Here is a 13,021-nt window from a genome sequence, read left to right on the forward strand (position 1 = left end):
AGATCTGTTAGATTCACTTTCTGGCAGTGAGACCCTGTAGAGCCGGAGTCAGCTTGTCATTAGGGCCCACAAGCTAAGAACAGTTTCCATATTTTTAAATGTTTATATTTTAAATGGTTCTATAGGTATCCACCTAGTAGCCTCACTTTTGCCTCTTGGTCACACAGCCTAAAATATTTACTATCTGGTTATTTACTTAAAAGTTTGCCTACCCTTGCTCTAAAGAAATCTCTTAGATTTTCGTTGTATAAACATGTTCAAGAAATGGCATAACGTAGTGATTAGAAGCACAGGCTTTGGAGTCAGGCAGGGCCTTAGAGTCCCAGCTCTGCCAAAGCCCAACTGATTTATGCTTTTACCTACTTGTGACAAGGCTCAGAAGTTACTTCTCACTAAGTCCAAGGTTTTATAATAGAATTCAATCCCATTGTATACAAAGAGCTCTGGTGCCTTCTGGTGGAGTGAGCTTCCAGTGGGGATGGAGAGCTGGGCCCTCCAAGAAGAGCACAGCATAGTTTTATGTATAACATAGTTTTTTTGAGATGTGAATATGCTCAAGCTTTTTTTTTTTTCATTTTCGTCATTAACAAGGAGATCTTAGTCATGTTATTTAACCAATATGTACTCATTTTTTTCATCATTCAGAACACTGGAGAAACAATCGAGTTTGTTTTTAGGATTAAAGAAGATAAATGTGCCTGGACAGGATTTTTATTTAAAGTAATGCTTCCATTTATTAAACTGCCTTTTGTCTGTTATTTTATATTTTGAAGTTGAAATAAAGTGATACATTTTAAAATATATTTTAAAAAATGTAAAAAGCACAACAGGTCCTTTAAGAGCCAAGTGCAAACTGGTAGGTGGAGGTCACCTAAGTGTCAGCAAGCAAGGCCTATGAGAGTTGGGAAAATCGGGAATACTGGTTATGCAGGGCTTGGTGCTGGAAACAGGCTGTAGGATGAGGAATACTCAAGGTCCAAGGAGGCCAGAAAAGTAGAGCTTTACTCCAACTTGAGCCTTCTGAGCTGAAGATCTTGCTCCCAGTAAGTACAGCGAAACCCCAGCCCAGAAACGTCATCTCCATCAAAGGGGCAAGTGGCCTGTCAGACACAGCATAGATCGTTGCAGACACCAGCACAGAGCTGCTGCTGAACTGGAGGCTACCCAGTAAGAATGGGAACAGGCTGGAAAACCTTAATTCAGAAGGAGAAAAGGAAGAAAGGCAATCTTTCCACTGTGTATTGTGAGCTGGTGGTTTACAACTGCTGGTTTGAAATATTCCCTGCTGCAAATACAGAAGGGTTAGCACTGGTGGGAATGACTACAAATGCATCTTATTCTTCTAAAGTTGCAGACTGTTTCTGTAAAAATGTGTAATTTTTCTTTCCAGATGCAGTAATTTTATCTAAAGATTAATGTTCCTGGGAGAGGAACCTGCAGTGAAATGACTACAAAAAGTTAAAAGTGTAAATTAGTGAGCTAGAGCTTTTGATGTGACTTATTTATCTGAGGTCCTTTACATCCCTTAAATATTTAAATTGTTCAACTTGAAGTTACTTTTGAGTGAATCAGGAAATTATCAGTATGAGAGTTGAAGTTAATGTCTGGACATTATGGGATTAGCATGTGAACTCTTTTGTACTATGTAACTAATACAAGCATAGAATAAATTCAGTATTAATGTGATTCTAGTTTCTTTCTTTTGGGCACATTGTGAAAAATATTTTCCTTTTTGTTCCGCTTTCAGCTATCACAGTTTTTCTGGGAAGACGGGAATTTCCAGAGGATCTCTTAGAAGAGGAAGAAGATTGAAAATTTCTAGATAACCTCTGCAAGCCTGTCTCCTGTCATTGGCCTGAATTCTGTCAAATGCCTGTCCAGTCATTAGCCTGTAGGAGGAATCAGTCTTAGCCCAGTCAGTCACCCCTTCCAGGTGAGCTGAAGCCATCTCTGGGCCTGTGATGCTTTGACAGGAAGTGGAGGCCTGCACAGTGGACCCCTGTTAGGAAGGAGAGCTAGGGGCCTGGACACCGGGTAGGCTGTCCATACTGCCCGCTCCTAACTCTCCTCACTCCTCAGATGGGCTAAAATGTCTACTGAACAAAACAGAAAAGCTACTAGAGGAAAGAGGCTTAACTAAAGTTAAGTTTTAAATTGCAATTCGATGTGGCTATTTACTCGGCAATAAACAACTGATTTTTAAAAGCTCTTTTGTATGGAATTGTTAAAGTTTGGTCCTTTTCTGTGTTAGAAATACTGGGATAAACTTAGAAATAGTTTTGTGGGTGTTTCAACATGAATGCAACCAGACACGTTCTTGGGTTTGGTTGACTGATTTACTGAGGAGAAACCTCTCACTGATGTTAACTGGTTATTGTAAGATTTCACACTTTCAGGTGACCAGATTTATAATTAATTCTTAAGTCGTTTAAAAATATTATGTAAAATAAATGCACGTCAAATTTTTATTTAATTCATTAACGAACAAGCAGGGAGGCAAGAAAGCAGGTTCTAAAAGGACTGGAGAACCTGGCTTACATAGTTAGCATAAACAGGAATGCTAAAATTAGATCGCTAAAAACCGATTACTGATCTACAGGACAATAGAACCTTGGGGATGTTTCATCTACCAGAGACTTCTTAAGCTAAACACAGATCTCAGTAATTAATGGGGTGGAGAGAATCAAAATATGTACAAAGGTCAGAGGGTTTCCCACTAGAGTATAAACTTCTTGAGGGCAGAGCCTCTTTTCTGTTTAGTTCATATCGTAGCATCTGTGCTTAGAACAGGGCCAGGTACTTAGGAGACGCTCAATAAATATTTGTTGAATGAATAAACGGTAGCCAGACTCCTACTCACCTTGGCAACATCCTGCAGGAATTTTGCCTATGTAGAATTAAAATGTGTAAGGATATATATCGCATGTATAGGCCACAAACTCAAATGTACTCGCAAATTCACTTTTTTTTTCATTTCAAATCCTCTTTCCTCTGGGTTGGTGGCTCCCTTCAATTGCCAAGTTGCATTGATTTGTGTTTCTAGAATCTTACCCAGGGCCACAAGGTGGGGACTTAGGCATGCCCATTGGGCCTCAGCCAGGGTCCCCCAAGGTTATCAGTGAGACACCTTCACCCTGGTCAGCCAGGCCCTGTGTGTCCAGCAGCTCTCCCTCCCACCACTCCCTCCCCACCCATGACATGCTTGGGACATGGAGATCCATATGCCTTTCTGCATAGATCAGTAAGTCTCCGTCCTAGCTGCAATGCACATCAACTGGACACCTTTTTTAAAAATACCGATGCCTGACCCTGATCCTCTGATCTCTCCTGGTCTTGAGTGTGAGTTTCATGTAGCTCCTCTCAGGCGATTCTAATGTGTGGCCAGAGGAGAGCTTTGCCCCCATCCTCTCCTGCTGCCTTCCCACCTTCCCACTCAGCCAGGAATCTGAGGGGTGTTTTCCTTCCACCTCCAGGCCTCCCTCCCACTTCCTACAGTCTCCTCCTCCTACCATGGGGGAATTCTCTAATCCAGGGTGGGGTGGGGGTCAGGGGTTCTGGACCCAACTTCTGGGGAGGACAATCAGTTCACACCCAATTCCTGTGGAATTTAGGCTTTTGGAAACAAGCTGGGAAGACTAGGAGCTCCTGCTTTCAGCCCACTCACTTTCTTCCCTGGAGGCAATAAATATAGGTTTGCCTCAGGCTCCTGCTGGCTCTGGGGTTGTCATTTGCTGGACTCGCTCCTGGCTGGACCCCTAAGTGATGGCTGTGTGCCTGGGCTACCGCCTGGCATCGGTTTCTATGTTCTGAGTCAGCATGTGAGCGTCACCAGCCAGATGGCCTTCCTCCAATTACCTACAAGTAGAGTCCCCTTGCATCCCAAGTTTCAAGTCTCCAGGGTGAGTTAACAAAGAATTAGATTTATAAGATTGTGTGGTATAAATATAATATCTTACAGTTATAAAATATATTATAGTTATTATAGTTATTATAGTTCCCTTCCAACTCTCATTTCAGTCCCAGCTTGTGAAGTAGGTATGATGGATGCTAGTTCCATTTTGCAAAGAAGACAATGGATGTCCGGTGATCACTGTTCTGGTGTTCAGACAACTACTTACACCTGGGTTCCAGCCTTGCAGTCTTTCTGCTTTGTGATTGGTAGAATATGGAGGAAGACTGGTGTATTAGTCAGCCAAAGGGGTGCTGATGCAAAATACCAGATATTGGTTGGTTTTTATAAAGGGTATTTATTCGGGGTAGGAGCTTACAGATACCAGGCCATAAAGCACAAGTTACTTCCCTCACCGAAGTCTATTTGGAGCAAGATGGCTGCCGACGTCTGTGAGGGTTCAGGCTTCCTGGGTTCCTATGTTCCTGGGGCTTGCTTTTCTCTGGGTTCAAGGTTCCTTCCTTCCTGGTGCTGGCTTCTCTTTCCTCTGGGTGCTGACTTCCTGGGTCTTCAGCATCAAACTCTAACATCAGAAATCCCCACATCAAAAGCTCCAACTCTGTCCTTTGCCGTGCTTTTATCTGTGAGTCTCCATCCATCAAGGGTTGGGGACTGGGTGGGGACTCTATGCCCTAATGATAACTCAGTCATGCCCAGGTACAGATCAGGTTACAAACAGAATCCAATATTTCTTTTTGGAATTCATCAATTATATCAAACTGCTACCCCTGGTGAAAGAGCTTTGTTTCCAAAGAATTCATTAGTCCAAGTGTTACTAGATTTGGGGGAGGGCAGGCATCCTGGATGTGAGATTAGGCTGAAAGCAGGATATTGTCTCTAAGCAGAGAAGGCTCCGGGGCCTGCAAGGCAAATGGGGTGAGAGACCCAGGTGGGCAGCCTCTGGGAATTCTGGTTATGGAGAGGTCTGTTAATGGAGGTATTGCTTTATTTTCATATACAGAGACTCCAGTTTAAAAAGTTCTACTCAGCTATGAGCATCACTTACTTTACCTTTTCCTCTGATTGTGCTTAACTGACTGCTCAGACAACCAAACAGGTGCCTTGCCCAATCCAGTCTGCTTTGGTGTTTCCATACTATAGCAGTAATTGGAGAGTTCTAGACTCACTGTCCACATTCTTAACTCACGGCCACATGTAGTTAAGGGGTGCAGACTGCTTCATAATTCTTAAGTCTGCTGTCTGCCTTATCTTTTGGTTAACTTACCAGTCTATTTATGCTTTCCCCTAAAGGATAAAGGACTTCTCTCACTGCTGGAAGATAAATTGACAATATCGGATATTCCTTTGGACATTCAGGTCTTGATGACATTTCTGGTAGCTGCTGCCCAATCCTGAGGGAGCAATTAAATTCTAGAGGTGCCTCAACCTGGTGCTGGAGAAACAAAACTGGACTTGCTACTATTCTCTCAGGAGAAGGCTCCATTCTCCACTGCACAGAGTGAGGAGAGAAAGCATGTATGTAGGCATCTTGTCAAGTGTCCCAGACCAGGCTCAACTCAACAGCTTTTACTAATAATTCTCTAAACGTCCAAAGTTTGATCCCTTGGCAAAAATGTTTTGAACTTTATGGCATAGCCATTTTTGCATACAGCAATGGATCTTACCCAGGCATGGGAATCAATATTGGCTTACAAAATGCAGATGCAAAGATCCCTGCCTCAGAGAGTCAGATTTAATCAATCAGGAGTGGGGCCCAGAAACTGTCTTTTAAAAGCTCCCTAAAATGATTCAGCTCTGCCCTCTTCACAGAGAACCACCAGCTACCCAGCGCGCATACAGTGAGGGAGGCTTGGGGAACCTGTGAAATTTTCACACCTCGGTTGTTGACCTTAGAAAATAATTTTGGGGGTGGTGACTTTACCTTCCAAACAGATTCTTTTACCAAAAGCTAGTTGACTAACAAGTTAACCTGAATTGTGAGTTAAGTATGCCAGGGGTTCCTACTGGGAAATATCGCTATTTCTTACTCAGCTTTGAGACATTTTAATATGTTCTCGTGGATAATATAAAAAGGACAGCATTGTAGAAACTGGTTAATGCTATTTGAGAAGCAGAGCAAATGAGTTCAGATCTTATGGTTGGATGAAAATAAGTCTCTGATTCCAGAGAGAGCTTTACAAGTAAAGTCTTTTTGATGAATAAAACTTGTATGGATCAATTTCTTAATGTTCTGGACTTGATTTATAATATGTACACAAATCAAAGACTAGATGATTAGTGATACTGTCTTCTTTTTTATAAACATTAGAGTCTCAATCTTTCCTGTATAATATAGTGAATTATGTGGTTATTCATAATAGTTTTCAATTTGTTCTTGTTTCTGTTCAAATTGTATCTTTAGGTATATAATTTGAATAACTTGGTTTTGTCAGACTCTGAAAACTTTGAAAATTGTTGTTTTTCTGGAAAAATAACCTACAAAAATATTGTGGCTCTTATTGTCTTACTCTATAATTTGCCCTGGTAACAATTTAGTAATTGATGTGTCCTATTCCTGAGTAGTATAAACACTGGTGTGATTGCTTTGTCATATTGGAAGTATGACATATTTGCATATTTGTCTTCCATTATATGCATGATGATAAAATAAAAGAACATCACTCTGAAAAAACAAATATTTTACGATAATTTTTTATTGGATATGACAACATTTGACTACAATTAGATTATATAACAGGAACTTATGGCTCATAAGATTATCAATTGGGTGATGATAACCGGCATGTTTTCTTCACAGTGATCTGAGAACTGGATCAGTACAGGATTTTAGTTGGTTTACAACTAAGGAAAATGGGTTCTAAAAGTTCTTTAGTGAAGGAATGGCTACTACTGTCCTTGCCATCCCATGACCTTCCATTGCCCTGACCTTTTTTATTAAAACAGTCAAAGCAGCCCCTGGGTTGAAAAAGGCTTAACCAAGATCAGCTAAGAAATGAATAAACTGAATAAATCAAATCTTGATTGGGCACTCCCTTAAGGGTTGGGGTCAGGTCTCATATATCCTTTGGATACTTCCCAACCCATAGCCTGGCCTAACGCAGTGAGGTACAGAATCATGATGGAACCAAATAGAAAGTCCAGTCTTAGATTCTTAGGGTTGTGATTTATGAAGAATTTGGCCTTTCACATCAGCAGGGACAATTGCCTATCCATTGAGCAAAAACAACATTAATAATAATAGTTAGATTATGGCCTCCTACTCCATACAGCAATTATAGCAGAGTGGGGAAGGCTTTTCTTAATTATGAGAGCAAAGACAGAAACATTAAAGAATGGATAGGACCACAAGATTATAACTTTTATATACTGAATGGAAACATAACATGAATAGCTATGACCTATGCCTTTTAAAAATCCTTTGTAGAGTCAGAAAATAGACAGTACTGAGTAATCTAAAGGTTCATAATCGTACAGCCCTAATGTGGGGTACTACATGGCCTCAGCCATTTAAAAGCATGAGTTAGTCAATAGCCATACCACTCTGAACACCCACAATCTCTCCTGATCTTGGAAGCTAAAAGAATGAGCTAAATCTATAAGTTGAAAGGATTTCCACATTGTGTTGTTATATAAATATTGCTAAGTGCACAGAAAAGTATATTATATAACTTTCTATAAAACAAACTCTAAAACCCTTACATGTCATATAACTCAAATATGCATAAATCTTTGATTATATGAATGTGGAGAAGCAGATAGAATGGCACACACCAGGTGGTTTTCATGAACATCTTAGGAGTGGGTCAGAGGGTGAGAAAGCACCAAAAAGAAAACTATGGGGAGAAGTTTTCATGAGTAAAAAAAAACCTGTATGTATTTATGTGAAATTCAGTAGAATTGAATAGGGAACGGAGAGTTGTAGCTGATTGAAAGGCAGGTCACCAAAATGTCAGTGATGGTTGCCATTGGGCACTGGAAATTTTATCAGTTATGTCATCTTTTGTTAAGTTTTACTATTTGCATACTATATATCCATATATAAATGATCAGCATGTATTACTGATCTAAAAATAATAAGGTTAAAGGAATAGAAATAAAATACATAATAATGTAGAAAAACTAAAATAAAGTGAAAAATAAATTGGGGTATAAAAAATAAACAATATCATTAAAAAATTTTTTTTGATGTTTTGCCTTTTATGACTGTAATAGGTGTTGTCCTCTATATGCAGCAGCTTGGCAATCTCTTCCGTTGTCTTCAAAAAAATTTTAGGTCATGGTAAAGTCATATATAGAACATAGGGACTCCTATGTACCCAACATCCTCCCCCTTTTCCTCTTCCCCAGAAATGATCTTTTCACGTGTGGATGTTACATTTGCTGCAACTGATGCACAAATATTGAAACATAGCTACTTACCATGGTTACATTATGGTTTATATTATGATCTACATTTTAGACTATACACTTTTTAAAAATTTTGATGAAATTTAACATGGCCTGTATCCATCATTGCACAATTATGCAGAACACTTCCATTGCCCCCCAGTTACCACCTCTTCCATCTATTCGATTCTTCTCTCCCCCTCCCCTTAGGGCCCACAGTGACACACAAGCTTCACTGCTTGAAGGACAAGACTCATAGATACTTGCAACAATGCTGACAGCTTGACACACTAGTCTGTCCTCCCCACTGGGAGCCATGCATGCTCTTGAGAGAAAACCTCCCCTCTGTTTGAGAACATCGGGCCTCCCCAGGATGGGGATACAACACCTTAAGTTTTGAATCACAGAAGGGTTCAACTATGGCAGGGGAGGAGCATTGGTGGGGGTTGTCATTGATGGGCGATGCATGGCTGGGAGGGAGATCACCAGGGCATGCATATAGTGTATATAGATATGTTCAGATGTTCATTGGGTATTGAGGTAGTGGGTAGAATTTCACATGACAACTGAGGGAGTGCTGAGTTCCCATCCTGGGGATCATCCCCCAATGGAACAGCAACAATCCCCCAAATGCAAGGGCAAAGACCAGTGAAGAAGGATGGTTCAATGATGGACCCTTAATGCTGAAGACTATGCTTATGAGCCTGTGTGCTTGAAATTTCAACTTGGCCTAGAGCTGCAGGGTGCCTAAGAATTACCTCCCGAGAGCCTCCATCTTGCTCAAATGTGGCCACTCTCTAAGCCAAACTCAGCATATAAATGCATTAACTTCCACCCAGTGTGGGACATGACTCCTGGGGATTAGCCTCCCTGGTGCAGAGGGATTACTACCAAGCACTGGCTGGTGAGGCAACTAGAAAAAGACCTTGAGTAAAAGGGGAAATGGCAAAGACAAATGAGTTTCTATGGCTAAGAAACTTCAAAATGAGTCAGGAGGTCACCAGAGGGGCCATGCTTACACACATCTTAGCAAGATCTCGAGTCAGCCAAAGTAGATACAACTCCAGGTAGTAGTTCTCCAGAGGGCTACCGAGATACCCAGGTCCTATGATCATGGCAGATGGCTCTGGAGTTCAGTGCCTTGCCAGTGGGCCCTACTTTGGAATTTGTACTTCTGAGTGTGATGGAGTTAGACCCAGATGTGACTTATCTGCATATGCCTCTTCTGTCACTTTTACTGAACCTGTGGTTGGTGCTGGGGTTGGTATATGCCCAGGAGACTTGAATCTCTGGGCTGTCCATGTGCCAGCTGGGCCCTGAGCCTCAGCAGAGTTTGCAACACCTACTATCTGGTTCGTTGGACTTATCCAGCTCAGCTAACAAAGAGGTAAGGATGGTCAACCACCACACCAAGAAACCTAGAGAGTCTAAAACTGCAAGCAGGAGAAGCCCATCCATCAGCCATATGTGATCTAAGCCCTCTCTCCACTTAGAGGTGGAGAGGGCATCACCATCCCAGTGTCCTGAGGATGGAGGAATAAAATATGGATTAGCGTGGACTTACTGGTATTCTACTATAGAATTATTGTCACTCTACCAATGGAAGAAATTATGTCATTGATGTGGAGACTGTGGCCACAGGAATTGCTGAAGGCAGGGAGAGGGAAAAAGATGTATGATATGGGGGCATTTTCAAGACTTGGAATTGTTCTGAATGATATTGCAGGGACAGATGCAAGGCATTATATATACTGCCATCACTGAATGGACTGCAAGAGAGTGTAAACTACAATGAAAACTAATCCACACTGTGTAGCAATGCTCCAAAATGTATTAATCAAATTAAAAGAATGTGCCACACTGATAAAAGAGGTTGCTGATGTGGGAGGAATGGGGGAGGGTGGAAAGTGGGGTATATGGCAACCTCTTATATTTTTTTTTTTTAAAGATTTATTTATTTATTTAATTTCCCCCCCCTCCCCTGGTTGTCTGTTCTTGGTGTCTGTTTGCTGCATCTTGTCTCTTTGTCCGCTTCTGTTGTCGTCAGCGGCACGGAAAGTGTGGGCGGTGCCATTCCTGGGCAGGCTGCTCTTTCTTTTCACGCTGGGCGGCTTTCCTCACGGGCGCACTCCTTGCGCGTGGGGCTCCCCCACGCGGGGGACACCCTTGCGTGGCACGGCACTCCTTGCGCGCATCAGCACTGCGCATGGCCAGCTCCACACGGGTCAAGGAGGCCCGGGGCTTGAACCGCGGACCTCCCATATGGTAGACGGACGCCCTAACCACTGGGCCAAAGTCCGTTTCCCTCTTATATTTTTTAATGTAACATTTTGTGTGATCTATGTATCTTTTAAAAAAAGATAATGAAAAGTTGGAAATAATCTAAATAGTCAACAAATTGGGGTTTGGTTAAATTATGATATATTTCTTTTTAAAAAGTACAATTAAGTTTTGAAAATAATTATTTTGAGTTAGTAGTTTCTAATATTTTTCTAACCTGGGACCTTGGTTTAAAAAACAACAAAAGCAAGTTAAAAAAAATCACAAAACTACACAGAAGCCCAAAACATAAAGCAGGTAAAAGTGGAGTTGTTCTGGCTAGAATTGGGAGAAGGCCCAGAGCCCTGTTGCATTGGTTTGAGACTTTTATACAGATCCCAGAAAATTATGTTCTTAAATTGAACCTACTGTAAACCTTTAATTAGATTAGATCAGTTAAGGACCATTTGATTAGATTCCTCCAAAGGGCGTAACACAGGGTGGGTCTCAATCTTGTTACTAGAGACCTTTGTAAATGGAGGAATAAAGACCCACAGGTACAGAAAAAGCCAGAGAGACAGAGAAACCCCGAGAGGCTGAGAGGGAGATCCCAGAGACAGAGAGGCTAAAATCAATGGAGCACAGAGACACAGAAAGAGGCCCCCAAGAGGCTGAGAGAGAAGGCCCACAGAGAGTTGGAAGGTGAAACTTGAGGCCTGAAGAGGCAAGCTGATCTTGCCATGTGCCTGATTGTCCACAGCTGAGCTCCATGAGAAAATGAGCCTGGAGGAGAAGGCGGAGACTTGCAAAGCCATGACTGTGCCTTGTCACCTGGCAGGAGTCCAGGATCACCAGCTACTGGTCCTCAGGGAGAAAAACATTGCCTAATGAAGCCTTAATTTGGACATTTTCACTGCCTCAGAACAGTAAGCTTGTAATGTAATAAATTCCCATTATAAAAGTCAACCCATATTTGACATATTGTTCCCAGAAGCCTATTGCAAAATAAAACACCTCTCTTCTTGCCTCCCCTCTGGATTCCTTCCAGGCAGCCCCTAAGGAGCAAAATCAGAAAATGGCTGATAAAGATTATTAAATGATGATCAGAATGCATTCTATAAAAAATTAAAATGATAAAATATCATTATGCTATATGTGGTTTTGTAGAAAATAAGCATATATTGAGTGTTTTTTATTTTTAGAAGTATGGAAGACTATATCCCAAAGTTTTATCAGTCTTTATTCCTATCCCTATGGGCATTTTAAAAAAATTTAGGTGTCTGCATTTTCTAAATTTTCCTACTATGAACATTAATTAATTTTATATGAGATTTTAAATCCCCTAAAACCTTTTTCCTTGTTAAAAACTGACCCTGACAAATATTAATAAAATAGACTACTTCCTTTGGAAGCCCCCATGCCCTTGTGGAATTTGTATGGCTCATCTGTTCTCTTACCTTTGAACACATCTGCATGATGAATCAAGTCCCTTTCCAACCAGCACACAAACTCCTGAACAGCAGGAACCATAGAGGTATGCAAAGTAAAAGAGAAAACAGAAGAAAAAGACATGCTACCTGTGTTGCCGAATGCTGCATAGCATTGATCTGTGTTAAAGAAAATTTCTCTTGAACCTCCTCTATTGACTTAAATGTGCAATGTAAGAAGTTCAATAAAATAATCATAAAGCCAGGAAAAACTCCTTGTGATATGGCTCTTTTACTACTATTAACACAAAACAAATATAACATTAAATGCAAACAGAAACTCTAAATAAGGCCACTACGTTGGTCCTGAAAGCAGACCCTAAGACTAGGATCAGAGTTCAAGTAGTTCATTTAAATAATCCCAGGAACACGTTAGGGGTGTGTAGCTGTTTGATATGGTTCATGAATTCCAAAAATAGATATTAGATTATGTTTGTAAACTGGTCTGTACCTGGGTGTTTTTAAATTATGATTAGGGCTTTGATTGGGCCCCATCAGTAGGATGTGGGGACTCACAGATAAAATACATGGCAAAAGAAGAGAGTTGGAGTTTTGATGTTGGTATTTTGATGCTGGAGTTTTGAGCTGGAGCCCAGGAAGTGAACACACAGGAGAAGAACACAGAGGAATAGAGATAGCTAATAGCAGAAGCCCTGCCTCCCCCACCCCCTCCAAGAAGACAGAGCTGTTCTCCTGATAGTCTACAGCTGGTCTTGTGGAGAGATGCAAAGCCTAAAGAGCCTCATAGTCTATAGCTGACCTTGAGGAGAAAACAGGAGCTGAGACCAGAGAGAAATGAACCTCAGGAAGAGAGGAACCCAGGAAACCTGAACCCTCACAGACATCAGCAACCATCTTGCTCCAACATGTGGCAAAAGACTTTGGTGAGGGAAGTAACTTATGCTTTATGGCCTAGTAACTATAAGCTTCTACCCCAAATAAGTAGCCTTTATAAAAACCAACTGATTTCTGGTATTTT

The 13,021-nt window shown here is 41.1% G+C and overlaps 1 long non-coding RNA gene across 1 annotated transcript; it reads left to right on the top strand.

The window, feature by feature from the left end:
* Positions 1-949: 949 nt before the first annotated feature.
* LOC139439050 (uncharacterized) lies at positions 950-6,585 on the top strand. Its single transcript, XR_011648907.1, has 2 exons — positions 950-1,043; positions 1,748-6,585. It is a non-coding gene; the product is annotated as an uncharacterized lncRNA (long non-coding RNA).
* Positions 6,586-13,021: the final 6,436 nt, after the last annotated feature.

This window comes from Dasypus novemcinctus, chromosome 5, assembly GCF_030445035.2.
Source record: "Dasypus novemcinctus isolate mDasNov1 chromosome 5, mDasNov1.1.hap2, whole genome shotgun sequence".
NCBI lineage: Eukaryota > Metazoa > Chordata > Mammalia > Cingulata > Dasypodidae > Dasypus > Dasypus novemcinctus.